This window comes from Musa acuminata, chromosome BXJ3-2, assembly GCF_036884655.1.
Source record: "Musa acuminata AAA Group cultivar baxijiao chromosome BXJ3-2, Cavendish_Baxijiao_AAA, whole genome shotgun sequence".
In the NCBI taxonomy this organism is placed as follows: domain Eukaryota; kingdom Viridiplantae; phylum Streptophyta; class Magnoliopsida; order Zingiberales; family Musaceae; genus Musa; species Musa acuminata.
The window spans coordinates 15709034-15726090 of NC_088350.1; the positions used below are offsets into that span (position 1 = coordinate 15709034).

A 17057-nucleotide genomic window follows, 5' to 3' on the forward strand; every position below is an offset into this window, starting at 1 on the left:
TAAAATAAAAATGATAAAAATCTTTTTTATACTTATTGTTTGATTACTAACAAATTGTGCAATGTGATTGTTGATAATGAAAGTTGAACAAATGTGGCAAGCACCTTGCTCGTGGAGAAGCTAAAATTACCTATTATCTAACATCTAAAACCTTATTGATAATGTAGTACAGGTAAATCAACAAATGTTAACTTATTTTCCAATTGATAACTTATTTTCCAATTGATAAAGTTTGGTGTAATGTAGTATCTATGTATGTTGGTCATATGTTATTAGGAAGACCTTGGCAATATGATCGAAGGATAATATATGATCGATTCAAGGACCATTATTTTTTTATCATAGAAAGACAAAAATATCGACCATTACCTCCAAAGATAATTTTTTAAGATCAATTATATAAAAAGCAACAATATGAGAAACTTGAGTCTTCCTTAATCAAAAATTTAAAAATAAAATAAGAAAAAAATAAGTTTAGTGATAAAAATAAGAGTATTAGAAAACAAGGAAAGAGAACAAAAAAAAGCTTAATAGAAAAAAAAAAAGAGTATTTGTACCAAAATGAGTGATGTAAATAAAATCTTAACCATAAAACAACCCTTATTTGTACTTATGTACAAAGATATTTTGATTATTGCTAATAAAATTGATACAAGTTTACTTAGTGTTATTATTGATCTTTTGTAAAAAAAATAAGAACCTCTTGCCCGAAGAAGTTTTTAATGATTTACCACTAATTAAAAAAATTGAGGATCAAAATGATTTTGCAAGCATACCAAATAACCCAACATATAAATACAACCCCAAAGAGACCAAGGATATCCAAAAATAAGTGTGGAAGAAAATATGAGTCCATATGTAGTTCTTGTTTTGGGGACCAAAAAAGATGAATCTTAAAAAATATGCGTTGATTGCAAAGCCATTAACAAAATCACGATATAAACATCCTATTCCTAAGCAAGATAACATATTGGATTAATTATACGATTCTTATGTGTTTTCAAAACTTGACTTAAAATCTAGATACAATCAACTAAGAATGCGTGAGCGTAACAAATGAAAAACTAAACATGATAAACCATATTTTTTAAAATTACATTAGAAAATTTTTATTGATTTATTTTGATGATATACTTATGTATAGCCAAAGTTTAGATGAACATGTAATACATTTAAAAAAAATTTATATACTTAGAAAAGAAAAATTACATGCAAATCTAAAAAAATATACTTTTTACACTAATAAAATTACTTTTCTTGGACATATTATTAACAATAAAAAATACATATTAATCAAGAAAACATGAAAATAATTAGGAAGTGACCAAAACCCACTAGTGTTTTAACACCACTAACACTAGTGGGTTCTAATACATCTATAGAAATGATCTAAGACTTGCTGGAAGTTCTAATACATCTATAGAAATATTACCCTAGAAAATATTCTAATTTGAAAAAACATTCAATTTTGAAAAGATATTATACATACAATGTACACTACACAGAAACCTCAAAGAGAATTATTATCCCTAGAGTTCGAATTTCAAAAACCAAATATGAAACTCATACAAGTTGCTCCTATGGGCAGGTTGAGCAATGCATTCATGTAGTGATACTCGCAGATCATTTGGATTGTTTACAACAGAGAGGTACCGATCAGCTATTGCCCCCTCCACGTTTTCTCATCCAGGCTTGAAACAGGCAATGGCAGTGTCAAACAACAAACCTAAAAATTATGTCAAAACAAACACAAATGCAACCAACGATAATCTCAAATTATAACACAACAGAAACCCACGACCAAGCATCCACGTTCACAAGCAGCACAATACGATCCTCCACTCGCATGCATTATCTGCAGCAATGCCCACCCCCTCTTATCCATTTAGACAAGCAATGTGAAGACACAAAAGTTTCCAAATTATTACACAACTAGACAAAAGTATCAACTCCAAATTGAAGCATTTGTAACAGTGCTAAACATAACATTAAAGTCCTACAAAAGAAATTACAAACAATCAACGTTAAGCAACCAACAACCAAACAACATTATACTATCATAACTCCAAATTGAAGACACATTGGAAAGACGTAGTTTGGGTCATCCCGCATCTACAACAAAAGCATACAGAAACCAGAGAAAAATAATATATTAAAATACACCAAATACAACAAAATCAATAAAATGACTAAAAAATTCAAAGACTAATGTTCGACAAAAAGAAAGAAACAAGCAAATTCCACTAAATTTGTATTTATATGAAAAAAAAAACTATGATCACACATTATTAGGCAACAAACAAAACCATCCAACACTGCTGAAACATAAAATAAATGCAGAAAAGTTTCAAGCCCACAAAAAGGCTACAGACAAAAAGTACAAGGCATATAAATACAAAGGTACATACAATGACACATTTGTTCAATCATTCCAATCTGTCAAACCAAACCTAATGTAGAAAACCATTGAAATATAAAATGGTAGGGGTGATCGATTAGCAAAACCCTCAAACTGAACCTTACCTGAGACAAACTATAATCAACATCTGCCGTTAGCAAAACAATGTCAAACCAAACTTAATATAAAAAAACATTGAAATAAGAACAAATACACATGGTAGGGGTGGTTGATTAGCAAAGCCATAAACTGAACCCTACGACAACCTAAAACCTGCACCACTATTCCACAACTTCACCAACAAACAGTTCCAGTGCCATTATTGATGGCAAGCCAAAACTATAAACTATAATCGGCATCATGCTGCAGCATTATTCAACAGTCAGTCCCAACTAATAACTCAATGACTAGACAACCATCGGTCAGTCCCAACAAATTGAATCAACCATTCCAGTGTCATTGGGATGATCAGTCAACCAATCAACCAAACAAAGAACCATCAATCAAGTTATTAGCAGCTTCAACCCAATATAACAAGCTTCACATTTACATGATCCGCTACCAATTACCAATGCTCATGTTGCCAACCAAACAAGGAAATGGAAAAAGAATAATAATGAAACCAAGGCTTGTAGGTGAAGTGTTCTATTTCTTTACATAATAAAACCTGCACCATCTATCTGAACCTTGCAAACAATCTAATCCATACCGCAAGATACTGATGGTTGTCAAGCAATCACAAGATCAACTTCAAAAGCCCAAACATGAAAAACTTTTTTTGAGGCTGCAAAAAGAATTATAATTGGCTTTCCTCCTAAACACAAACAAATTTTACAAACTTTGCATGAGCATAACAAAACTCTTCAGTCAGCCACAACCATTGCATTCTTCAAATTCAAAAGCACTGTTAATTAGCATCCCACATGAAGCCAATCCAACTAATAAAGTCAATCCCACATGAGTATGGTTCCCTTCTAGAAGAGTATCAGAACATTATAACCATTTTTGACCAATCACAACAATTACATTCTTCAATTGCAAAAGCTCATATTCTAGCTAAGAGTATGGTTCCCTTGGAGAAGAGTATCAGCACATTAAAAACCTAATCAATTAGAATAACCAGAGCTTGCTCATGACACTGACAAAATGCGGATCCAAAATCCAGAACCATTTCATGTATGAAATCGATGAACCAACCAGCTGAACTCATTGAAACTGACTATCAATGTAAGGACTCCCAATAATCTGACATACTATACATCATATACTACTCTTGTGCAGAATAAGATGACATACTATACATCATATACTATTCTTGTGCAGAATAAGAACCGATAGAAGAAACTATAACTCATCCTGAGCAGACTAAGAATCAACTGAAGAAACTACAACTCATCATAAGCAGACCAAGAATCAACTAAAGAAACTAAGAAACCCAAATTCCGTTTTCCTTCTATAATTAATGTTTCAAACACAATGATAACCAACAGCCCAGATCTAAATATTAGCAAACACTAAACCCTTTCTTGCAGCTATCATTATTGGCATAGTTCTCTACCCGACCTTCTAGGTTCATAAAAAAATAAAATTTTATAACAATAATAAAACTACTAAAGGATGCTTAAGTTCATGACAGACCACATCTCAGTCGATGATACCAGAGAACCCTAACAACATGAAAGAAGAAAAATCAACTAAGTAGTTTAGTAATATCAGGAAACACAAAACGGCAGAAACAACAAGGAGGTGCTTTTATCCCATGGCTCTTGCATAAGAGCTCATAAACATATTGTTGATGCCCTTTTTTTTCAAGAAGATACCCCTTGTTTTCGTTTTACCCAAATAGTACCCCTAATTGTTGTAATTCTACCCTTAGCCCGTCCGTCGCCCTCGCCCTATGCTCCCAATGCAAGGCCTCATGGCTCTATGTGTGATGCCTCGCCCACACCCTTCCCCGCCAATATGGTTTAGACCTATACCAATGTGGGACTAAACAGATATAGGTCTAATACTCAATATTATTCTTAGACCTAAACTAGTGTATGTCTGATGGTTAAGATACAATTCTTTGGTTGGAATGGACGGCAAGGCAATTCAAAATTATACCATCGAAGGGGAATAAAATGACATCACTATACAACATTGTGACAGTTTCTGTCAGTTCAGCGTGGAATGGATAACAAGTCAGAAAGAAAGGATGAAAACGGATCAAAAGTTGCGTAAATATAACATATAAAGTACATGACAAATATTCAGAAAACAGAACAATCACAATTTCTAAGCAATATCAAATTTCCATGATGAATTCACTAGACATGAACAGGGACATAAATATAACATATAAAGTTATTGCTAATCTATGTAGTCGAAAATAAATCTAGCATAAATACACATTACCAAGTGCAACAACGAAGACATTCTCATGTCTTTCCAGTATGGTCTTGTACAAGGAATTATAGACTTTGCAAGACAGAACACACATCAGTTGCGCAAGACATGCAAAAAATTCACATATAATTACAAAACAACTAAACATCTAAAGTCTGATGCAAATAAAAGGAAAGGGAAGAGGACTTGTAATGTGAAACACCTATTGTTTTGATACTCACAACAAGTACACATTACATATACACAGTATAGGGCATACACACAATACACGGCATAAAAAGGTAGTTACCCAAACAAGGCTACATAGTGCTTAAAATAACATCTAAATATTTGAATGATCACTAAAACAGTGTTCTAACACCACAACTGTGCTACCTTTAAATCACTTAAGAGCACTCTTTTGACATCACAATCAAAAAACATCCTAGTAAAAAATTACAACTAACAACAGATAAAAAATAAAAATTTCTTTGATGTCTAATAGAAAAGGAATATACATGTCAGAGTTCTAAGAAGACAAAAAACAGATCCCAACATATTGATGCACCACAAAAAAACTTTCAACTACAAAAAAATTGTTAATGCCTTCCACAACCTTGAATAAATCAATGTAAACAACCGATGAGGTTCTTCACCACTGAAGTTTTTACAAGAATTTTGTACAGGGAGTTTGTATAACATTGATGCCACTGAAACATTTAATTTTGTGGGGACTCCTGAAACTTCTTTTCAACATTACCAAAAAAATAACACTTACGGCTGATTAGCTCAAGCTATAAGATAGACAATAATATGAAATTATGAATACCCCATTCTGTATCCATGTACCATGTAGGTTCACCAGTATCTAATTTAGAAATTCTGATGTATTTGCTCATATTAATGTGTGGCTTACATAACCAGAACAGCCCCTAGAGTAAGTTAATGGGCTTATTTAAGTCTCAAACTCGAAACACCAGTATCATTCATAAGCCCTGCCAGTAAAGAACAAAACCAAGTTTTTCCTACAGCTGCTCTCAGAGAAGCTTATAATTATCATGATGATGTTCCTTAACATGCATTAGAATGCTGCCAACAAAATGTTCACCAATGGGCATGGTTTCTTTTTTCTTGAAAATACTCGAGAGGAAGCAGCTTTTGTGACAATACAAATGCCAAACAGAAAACATTAAAGAAACAAATTATTAATTTACAGAACATACAAAAAATACAAAACAAAAAATAAGGCAACTATAACTGTGTGGATGTCAGTAGGAGATATTGAACTCATTTATAACTCTTACACTCAAGGTTCGTTGTACCATAGCATACCAGTATGAGCGGTACGTACCAGTCCAACAAGGGCCCGGTATGGGTAGTATATCAATATGTCCCAATGTACCATGTTTCGATACATTCGATACAGCTCGATACGTACAATACCAACAACTAGTCAGTATACGGATACGGACCGATAAGATCTCTTTAACCATATTGAAATAGTTCATAACATAATCAAGATCAAGGTATACAATTTCGAATAATACTGTCCGTGTATATATATATATATATATATATATATATATAAAGGCGACGTTGCTTCGACGACGTCACCGAATTTTATATATATATATAATGATAGTGTATAACGAGCGATATATCGTTCGGTATACCGCTCGGTATATATATATATATATATATATATATATATACCGAGCGGTATACCGAACGATATATCGCTCGTTATACAGTATCATACTGTACCGAGCGAACGTCGAAACTCCGGTGCGGTACGAAATTACAAACCTTGATCAAGATACAAAACCAAAAAAAGTAGCATGAGATAGATGCATATAGAAATAAAAAAATATTCAGAAATAATGCAAAAGAAAAAACTTCATATATAGAGTACATCTAAACATCCCTAGACTCAAACATGACTAACAGAATGCTGCCACTTCAAAATATTACAGAAATCAAAAACCTGTTTGCCAAATGACCCAATTAATGAATATTTAACAGACCATCCAAACAAGTGAAAATTACATACCATTATTAGTCAAGATCACCAACCAAAGGTTTACCACATTCACTGTTAGCCTCGTCCTAACTTCTTAACAATAGATAAAGCATAGAAGAGAATCGAGCACATGTTTAGAAAAAGAGAGGAGCAAAAGCTGAATAAGTGGAAAGAGAGCAGCAGAGAGATTTAGTACCAATGGTTCACAATGATGAAGTGCAACATAATTTGTACCACCCAATACAATGTCCATAAAGTAACAACAAAAATTGTGATATAGAATTGAAGGCAATGTACAACTAAAATCTATTTCAAAGAAAAAAAAAGGATTTTGTGAAAATTAATCTATAGGTTCTTTGACACTTTTATGATCTATTCCTACAATCAGACATTTTGATGACCTAGTTAGTATATAAAAATGCCCATGTTCATCATGATGGACGGCATTAAACCCCATAATCAAGGTTCAGAAACTAAGACATCCCAAAATTTCAGAAACCAAAATATAATGACTTACAGATTGCTGCAACTACAAAATATAATAGAATTGAAAACCCAGTTCGCCGAGTGACCCTATTGGTGAATATTTAACAGACTGTCAAAATTACATACCATTATTGCTCGAGATCACCAACCCAAGGTTCACTGCATTCACTGTTAGCCCCATCCTAGCTTCTTGAACAATAAATGAAGCATAGAATAAGAGAAACAGGCATGTGTCTCAAAGAAAAGAAAAGCAAAAGCTGAATAAAGGGAAAGAGACCACAGAAATTCTGATACCAATGGTTCACAAAGATGAAGCACAAAATAATTTGTACCACCCAATGCAATGTCAAGAGGAGAAAAAAAGGAAATTCTGAAAAATTAACCAAAACTAAAACACCAAAACCAGGACATAAAAACTATAGGCTCTTCAATAGCCAAGTGAAAAATAACAATGGATGTAATGAACTCATTAGAACAGAGAATGTACCATTTTCATTATCAGTATATCACAGAAAGTTCCAACAAAAACAGACATTTTGATAACCCCATGATCATGAAAGATCACATTAAAAACCCAAAATTAAGGTTCAGAAGCTAAGACACCCCAAAATTTCAGAAATAAAAAAGCTATTGGATACCACACAACAAAAAATCGAGGAGAACAATGTTCAGAAGATCTGAAAGACAACAAATGAATACATAAAGAGACCAGGTGTATTATGTAGAAAATAAGCAGATGTATCAGTCACCAGGCTTTATAATCTATCTGGAGAGAGTCAAGATAGATGTCATCATATCTCTTATATATGCAAAACCAGACTGCACCTGGTGATGGAACAATGCTTCTGGAATGTCACAACAGAACAGCAAAACAAGAAGCAGACTTCTCACAAAATGAACCAATAGATAACTACAAAGCCAACAGCTATCACATGGAAAAAGATAATGCCCATAATTCTCAAGCCAACAGCTATCATATGCCCAACATATTTGCCAATTGAATACCATTATAGATGTTAAGATTAACAATAGAAAATTTACCAACCACCAGAAAAAATAAAGACAATTAGGGAAAAAAGAGAAGAAAAACGTGAATACATAAATAGAATTAGATAAAACAATCAAGCAGTAAAGTAGAAGTCCAATGCAATCACCAAATGTTGACAAAAGGAGAAGTTGATCAACCTCGCTGGAGAATACCTATCCAGCAATGAACTTCTGAACATAAAAATCATCCCATGCAACTACAAATCACATAATATCCAACTTTATACTCTTCTTAGCTAAGCTTCGAAAACAACAATGATAGTAAAGTGGTTATTGCAATGTCCAATTTACCAGTCTTCTATTCTTGTTCGTTTTTGTATTTAATTTTAAATTCTAAACAGCAAACCCATCTGTTTGATAAACGATAATCAATGCAAATCTCATACTAATTACAAAATATGCTACAACCTATATGAACAACAAAATCAAATTTCTAATAACCAAATTGCATAGTAGCTAAATATATCGACAAAGAAAATGTAGTCAAAGAAAATGTAATCTAATAATCATAGTAGCTTGGAAAATGTAGTCAAAGAAAATACCAAACATGATTGAACAGGAAATACATTCAACACAGTAAATTAGTCGTAAAAGCATGGAAAATGTAATAATTAAAAAAAACAAACATAATTGAACAGGAATTGTCACCATAATGAATAAGCTCTAAAATACTTCAAAGATGCAAAACCAAGTAAAAAGTCTCACAAGTATCATAACATCCTCATAAACAGTCCAAGCAAATTCACAAGGGATAAATAAACACATGCTCTTTAATTTCAAGATAGCTATATAACCCTTTTCTCATATTCTTCAAGCTTCAAATTTTGTCTTCACATGTTTCCAAAGCTTGCAAACAATCATATGCTTATTTCCCAATAGTTATATTTTTTACTAAATAATATTTTATTGTTACCTGAAGACAATTATGGACACCTTCCACTTATCATTTTCCAACTCAGCTTACTATCTAAACCTAGCAAATTGCTAAAAAAATATAGACTACTGGAATAGTTTCGAAATATCAACAAACAATATAGAAGATAATCATGAAACAATAATGTAATACAAAAAATTCACAATTCAATAAATAAATACAACCAAACTTAGATACTCCGAAATTCCTAATAAACAAAATTAAGATTCATAAACATCTCACCAACGAAGAAAACTGAGGACAAATTCCCCTCATGACGAACACTCAAAAATTGGTGATGAACAGTCATTTAGTCATGAAAAATCCAAGAATACACAGATGCCAACTAAAAAACATTAATGTAAAGCATGGAAGCATAACAATATCAGAAAAAGGGTCATACAATTGCAAGTCACAAAAAAGCAAGTTTTGAGCAAACAAAACTACATGAATCAGACAAAAAATAAAGCTTGTAAGCTACCAAATAATATTATATGAACATGGCAGATATGCCTCATCAAAGATATGCCTTGTCAAAGACTCCTGTTCAAGAGAAAACCCAAGACATACAAATCTGAGACACAAAATAGAGTCACCCCCAACCAACATCATGCTACCCAATAACTGACAAAACACTACCAGAATCAGACAAAAAATAAAGCTTGTAAGCTACCAAATAATATTATATAAACTTCTTAGAAGTATAATTACCAACACATCGAACATTAAAATTTTTCTTACAAACAATCATGAATTAAATCAATGGATACAATGTCAATTCATGGATGAACCAACTTGAAAGAACAATGTATCTGGCCAGCTTACCAACGCCAGCCACCATCACCATTGGAAGCTCAAAACATGCAACTTGCCACCTACATGATTCATACACAACCATATCAAAAACCTTGATCTGATAACTTATGACAAAATCTGAGTACTAGTCCACAATAATTTTTGGTACAACCAATTTGTGTAATAGATACAACATCCCATTGCACCATGTTTTCAACCAAAAACAGAACTTCCAAAGTTCTTTGGAACATACAAATATGTAGGCACAGGAAAATAAAACAAAATCCATCCATAAATTACAGAACATCACCAGTAATAGCAACTGAGACTTGCGAATCAACTAAAGAATCATTTTCCAACCTTCTCAATGCCCTAATCTCAATCAAAAGTCATCTTCCAATCTTTTCAATTTGCTAATCTCAATCCAAATGCACCACCCCCTTTCAACCAAACACAACCTTCCAGGGTTCTTTGAACCATATAAACATGTACACACAGGAAAAGAACAAAATCGAACCAAAACTTGCAAACATCATGGGCAATAGCAACAGGTACTAGTGGATCAATTCAAATGTCAGTTCCAAGCTTTTCAATCTAATGTTAATCCTGGGAAAACCAGTTAAAGCCAATAAAGTCTTTCCCATGAATTTCTGTTTAATCATGCTAGGCTTTCCGTAGATGTTCCAACTACATTGTTCACATCACCTGTAACAAAACATAAGCAAATCATTCAATGTGGGAACAGGAAAATAAAACAAAATCCAACAATGAATTGCAAAACATCACAGGCAACAGCAACAGACACAAGCGAATCAACTCAAAAGTCATTTTCCAACCTTTTCAGTGTCCTAATCGAACCTTCCACATTTCTTTAAATCATATAAACATGTACAAACCGGAAATTGCTACAAAATCAAAACTTGCCAACAACATGGGCAACAGCAATGGGGACTAGCGGATCAACTCAAAAGTCAGTTCCAAGCTTTTCAATCTACTTAATCATGGGTCTTTCCTATGAATTTCCATTAACATTGATTATGCTAGGCTTTATGTAGATGTTCCAACCAAGGTTCGCAATACCGTACCGTACCGACATTTCGACGTTCGCTCGATACAGTACGAAACGGTATACCGAGCGATATATATATATTTTTTATTTATTTTATTTATTTATTTATTTAAAAGGCGACGTCGCCTCGCCTCGACGACATCACCTTTTCCTTCCCCTCGCCTTTTTCTAAAATATTTATATATAAATATAAATATATATATTATTTTATTATTATTTTTCGTTCCGTCCGATAGTGGGTGGTCCGCGTACCTGTATGCCGTCAGACTGGTACGTACCACCCGTACCGGGCGGTATCATTCGGTATTGCCTATCTTGGTTCCAACTACAGTGAAGAAATTAATAATTAACTTTCAAACAGTAATTAGCTTTGCAAAAGGAAGTCGATCTTTTCATGTCCGCAATCCAATGAAGAAAACAATGACTATTATACAATGAAGAAATCAATAGTTAGCTTACAAACATTTTGCAATCTTGGTTCCTGGCATCATATATCTTTGCTTCATCATAGAACTCATTCAAGTCTCCAAATTCAGAATACTGGAATAAAAGAACCAACCAAAATTGTTTATTCTGTTGATATAAGAGAAAAGATGCACCTCGCCAATAAAAATCTTCTTTTTCCCAAACACATTTGAAATACAACACATATAAGCAAAGAAATTATAAACTTACATACTCATTCAAAGCCATATAAGCCCATAATGCATCAAACACAGGAAACAACAGTAGTTCTTGACATTGTATGGTTATTAAAACCAAAATATACACCAAAATAGGAGTAAGCAAATTTTTTTATCTACCCAAACAAAAGAAAGTACACCGGGAGAACTAAAGAGACATCCAACCCCATCACTGGATTAATCAAATGACAAGTCAAAATCCATCAGAAGAAAAAATCCACCAACATGCCAACATGCAATGACCAATAACTAATAAAAAAACAAAGCTAGAACATCAATGATTGAAGTGAAAAGGTGGAGCTGCAAGTCGTAGCTTATCCATCTTTGAAGGTTAATTAGCAACAAAATTCTTAAGCTCTCATAATAAAGAATCTCAGTTATAATCATTATAACTTGATAGGAACTTGCCTTCGCGCCCGATACCTGGTGGGCAATTGTTTGCGGACTTGCATTTGTTCAATCAAGCTTCTAAAGTCCTTGTTTCCTCTTTCCTCTCTTTTCTCTCTTGCACTCAAAGTGCTCACTGAATTGCTTGTAAAGCTTCATTCTTCGTAAAATAAAAAGACTTGTCCGTAGCTCATTTTTAAACTAATTAACTTCTGTTTTACAGGTCTTTCGAGACCTACACAAGGTTACAACTAGGTTGACCCTTTACGGATGCATATATCGTAATGGCACCTCATGACTTAAGAAATCTCAACTAAGTTTAAGAAGTTGACGTAAGGGTGCTTCACGACTTAGGCAACTTCAACTAAGTCCATGACAATTGCTGCAATGGTGCCTCACGACTTAAGCAATTCTAGCTAAGTCTGTGACATTGTGATATCATAAACTCCCTAAGACCTAATGTTGATCATAATAGAACTAAGTATATTGTCTACACATACTATCAAAAACAACATGCAAATAATGATTTTTTTTGGGCACATTCCAGAAGATATCTCCGTCAAGAGTACAGGTAGAACTTCTATTCTCTTCATCATGCAAACCAAAACAACAATCTTGTAAACTTGTTTGTATCAGCTATGGTTGAAGAATCTTCATAAAGGAAATATATTCAATTAGCAATTGGGTCCCCACAAGAATATTCCTTGATGAAAATTGGACTCCTTTGTTTACAATATGAAGGCTCCATGCTGAAGAGAAACCCATCTTTCTTAACATGAAACCCAGCTCCCAAAACAAGCTTCAAGTAGACAAACAACACATAAAATGAGCAGCAAAAAGTACATCAGCCTGAGAAGATAACTTACTTCTCATAAAAATCAGCAATATAAAATGAATTTCAAGGAAAAACAAGAGAACACAGCATGTCTGTACCTCCCTCCAACTTGATACAAGAAAAAAGTAACAATGCATCTTAAAACCCACTTGTTTTTGAAGCCATCAATTGTGCTATTGAATTGATTCAAAAATCGATATAACAATCAAGTACAATTATCATAACCCAAGATCACCAACAAAGACACCTTAATAGCACAAGTACCTGTACGTAAAATCATTACCACGTCCTAGCTTCCACACAAGATAAAGGGAACATGATTCAAAAGAGAAATGGAAGTTAATTAAAAGGAAGAGAAACGCAGCAGAGAACTTTTATAAGCCAGAGGATCAAAAAGTCGATGAAAATAATGACCTTTCAAATGTAACAACTTTGCACTGTTGGACTGCATTTTGGCAATAAATGAACAGCAATGACGCCTATGGAAACAATGACCACAGAATTCAAGTTATTCAACAAAATTATCTGACTTCCTCTAATACAACCAGCCAAGAACACCAAAGGATGTAATTAACCCAATTTAGAAATGTATTAACTCCAAAATAAAATCCTGCTACCAAACGTCATAACTAATTGTAGAAAACCAGGACAGAAAATCCAAATTTCATCTGGAAAGAGCAGCCAAGAATACAACTGGATGTAATAAACCAAATAGGCAAACAAAATAACCTTCCATATACCCAATTTAAATCCTGCAAACAAACAACATGATGAATTGTTTACGGTAAAATAATCTCTCATATGAGGCGACATCAGCATTATAGGGCAACATAAAAGACACCAGTCAAAAGTTACACTAGAAACACACAAGGACAAAAAGTTTACATGGAACAAAAAACTATAAATTGTACAGAGAACTTAAAAAATGCCAACAAATAAGAGATAAAGTAGAATAAAAAACAATAGAACATGAGCCAATCAAAGTAAAGACCAATCAAAGTTATTTACTCAAAGCAAAAAATGATTAAATGTCATACTAAAAAAACATCTACAAGCTAACTGAAACCAAACATCAGATGACCAGAGGCAGGTTAAAACAAAAAGATAATTAAGCTGCAAAATAGAAATCTAACAAAGAATCCAAGAAGAGACAAATGAGACATTAGTATGACCAAAAAGACTTGCCAAGCAAGTAACAGCTAAAAATTCACAACAACAAGAACAATTAACAATTGGACAAAAACTTAATATCACAAACATGCATAAATTAAACACCTAAATCTAAACTATCCTTTTAAAACAGGCAAAACGTATGTCTCATACCAAAAATTCTATTCAAGAAAGGTCATAATCCTAATAACCAGGCTTATGGCTAATGCTGATACTGATGCTTCTGCAACTGCACACAAAAACCCTACAAATAGGACATTCAGAAAACAAAGAGAAAGACTGACTTCAAAAGTGCAAATTTATAAAATGTACCAAGCATGCCAATGGAATAAGTAGACAGACAATCAACAATTAGATAGCCAATGAAAAGTGAAAGGAACCTCTTCCATGAATGATGATAGAGTAGAACATATCGAAACCAAATACCATAGGAAGGTAGCAGAACACTCACATCTCACTTTCAAAGAAATGTCCCATGCCCATGCAAAACTAGATGTCCATCAGCTTTCCCTAGCAGACAACAAATAAAAACAAACAACCATACTTTGATGAGAACCGTATCAAATGACCAACTTGTGCACGTAAGGGCAACAATTAATGTTTGAAAGTAACAAGGGCTGACTAAACCAGCACAAACCGGACATATCCACTGTTCAGATAATTTCGGAAGCCCTGGATCCATCATAATAAGCAACGTATGTCACAACAATGAAACCCCTTAAATATAACACTATCTAATGGAAAACCTATTTAAATCATTCAACAAAAACCAGAGCATCCTTAATTGGAGCATCCTTTACAAACTGCATCACAGCTACGTGTGGCTCCATACAGATAATAATCACAAAAACACCAGAGCCCCACCAACAGCGTCGATGACACATATAGAATCTGCCACAGAAACTAGCCTTATCAAAAATGTAAAATCCTAGGTCTCATACCAAAAACAATCCAACAAAGGTGAGTTACCATCTCTATTTAATAGAATCATGCCTAACGATGATGCTTCGGCAACTGCCCACAAAAACCCTAGGAATAGAACATTCAGAAAACAAAGAGAACTTAACTTCAATATATATAAAATGCTGACAAAAGGAGGACAGGAAAAATAATCAACAATTTAACAGGCAACCTCAAAAAATGAGAAGTTGATGGAACTCTTCCCTGATACCCGTCTAAATCCAACTAGAGTATCCAAAAGACACAGCATTGATGCAGATACCGTTAGCGTATATCTCAAACCAAATATCATAGCATGGTAGCAAAACACACACATCTCTATTTCAAATATCATATCCAGAAGCTTTCCCTTGCACACAAAAAATAAAAACAAACAAACATAACCAACTGGTGGACATAAATGCAACAAATAAAAGTTGAAAGTAACGAAGGCCAACTAAACCAGATCAAAAAGGACACATCCCTTGTTCAGATCATTTCGGAAAACCTGCATCCATGATAATAAGCAGCGTTCATTACAGTAAGGAAACCCCTTAAATAGAACACTATCTAATGGAAAAAATATTTAATCGTGCAACGCATACCAGAGCAACCTTCACAAATTGCCTCACAGACTCCGCGAGGGTTCCATTAAGATAATACCCACACAAACACCAAAGCCTCACCTACCGCTTCGAAAGTACATATAAAATCGGTCGCAAATAGCCTTATCCGGCAAAATTGTGAAGCCCTCTGATAGATCGCAAGAAAAAAAAAAAGAGCGGTTAAAGAATAATCCACTAGTCGGATTCCAAAAATCGGAACTCCTAGCCTCTCAATATTCCTATGGGAAAAAAATAGATCATCCAATTCGTTCAGAAAACGAAAACAACAGATATCAAACGCTTCCGATCCGCAGCGATTGAAAATAGATCACCCGATTCGTTCAAGACCAATGTCCAAGTCCCCGAAAACGAAAGCCACATGAACAAAAGGCTTTTGATACACCCCGCATGGAAAGTAGATCAGTTTCAAGTGCCGAGAACAGAACATCCAATTCGTAAACGAAATCAACGATTAAGGGATGGCTGAGGATTTGGATGCACCACCTATCCGAAAACAGATCATCCAATCCGAAAACGATCATCCAAACAGATCAGTTTCAAGGCTTTTGATACACCCCGCATGGAAAGTAGATCAGTTTCAAGTATCGGAAACAGATCATCCAATCCGAAAACGAAATCAACGATTAAGGGATGGCTGAGGATTTGGATGCACCACCTATCGGAAACAGATCATCCAATCCGAAAACGAAATCAACGATCGATGGATCGTCCAATCCGAAAACGAAATCATCGATTACGGATGGCTGAGGATCCACTTAAAGGACACCGCAGACGCGTAACCACGCAAGCCAACAACCAAAACAACGATCGCAAGTAAGGGCAGGGAGCCCGTCCTTTATAGGGTTGCGGTGAGGCAGCCAACGATCTAGATCAGAGAATAAAAGAAAGAAGCAACGGCTGAGATGGATCCTTCTTAGCTGTGGCCGACAAGGATGGGTCCGTGGAACGGTCGGTGTTGGGTAGACGTTTGCGTTGGATATACGCAATTGCCTACGCCGAAGGTGGACGAAGGTTCCCGAGTCCCGGACGCATCCTCGAGGCACTCCGTTGATTTCGTGACCCGAAACGCTGCTTGCCATAAGAAATAATAATAATAATATAATAAATAAATAAATAAATATCAGAATTCTTCTGTGGAAACGAGATAGCGGTGGATAAAGCTTCCGTTCGTCACGTGGTGCGGTGTGTTTTGTTGACCGGAAACGTAGCTCCAAACTTTGACCTCCGGAGGAGGTGGTCAAGTTTCATCATAACTTTGTGAACTCAGTCTTAAAAAACTAAAAATAAAAAGAAGGATACAATCGGAACCCAAGATGACCACC

General features: G+C 34.4%; 1 long non-coding RNA gene across 38 annotated transcripts; it reads right to left on the bottom strand.

Moving 5' to 3' along the window:
• Positions 1-1461: 1461 nt before the first annotated feature.
• Positions 1462-16565, bottom strand: LOC135630999 (uncharacterized). 38 transcript variants are annotated; one of them, XR_010494232.1, is made up of 9 exons: positions 16219-16551; positions 15715-15862; positions 15303-15617; positions 15140-15199; positions 14808-15061; positions 14622-14680; positions 10057-10106; positions 7398-7457; positions 1462-2112 (listed from the first exon to the last, which is right to left on the bottom strand). It is a non-coding gene; the product is annotated as an uncharacterized LOC135630999 (long non-coding RNA). The 38 variants fall into 38 exon arrangements; XR_010494231.1 differs by having other exon boundaries at positions 7398-7460; XR_010494217.1 differs by lacking the exons at positions 1462-2112; positions 7398-7457; positions 10057-10106 and adding exons at positions 10131-10731; positions 11559-11635; positions 13265-13289; positions 13415-13479 and having other exon boundaries at positions 14622-15061; positions 16219-16552.
• Positions 16566-17057: the final 492 nt, after the last annotated feature.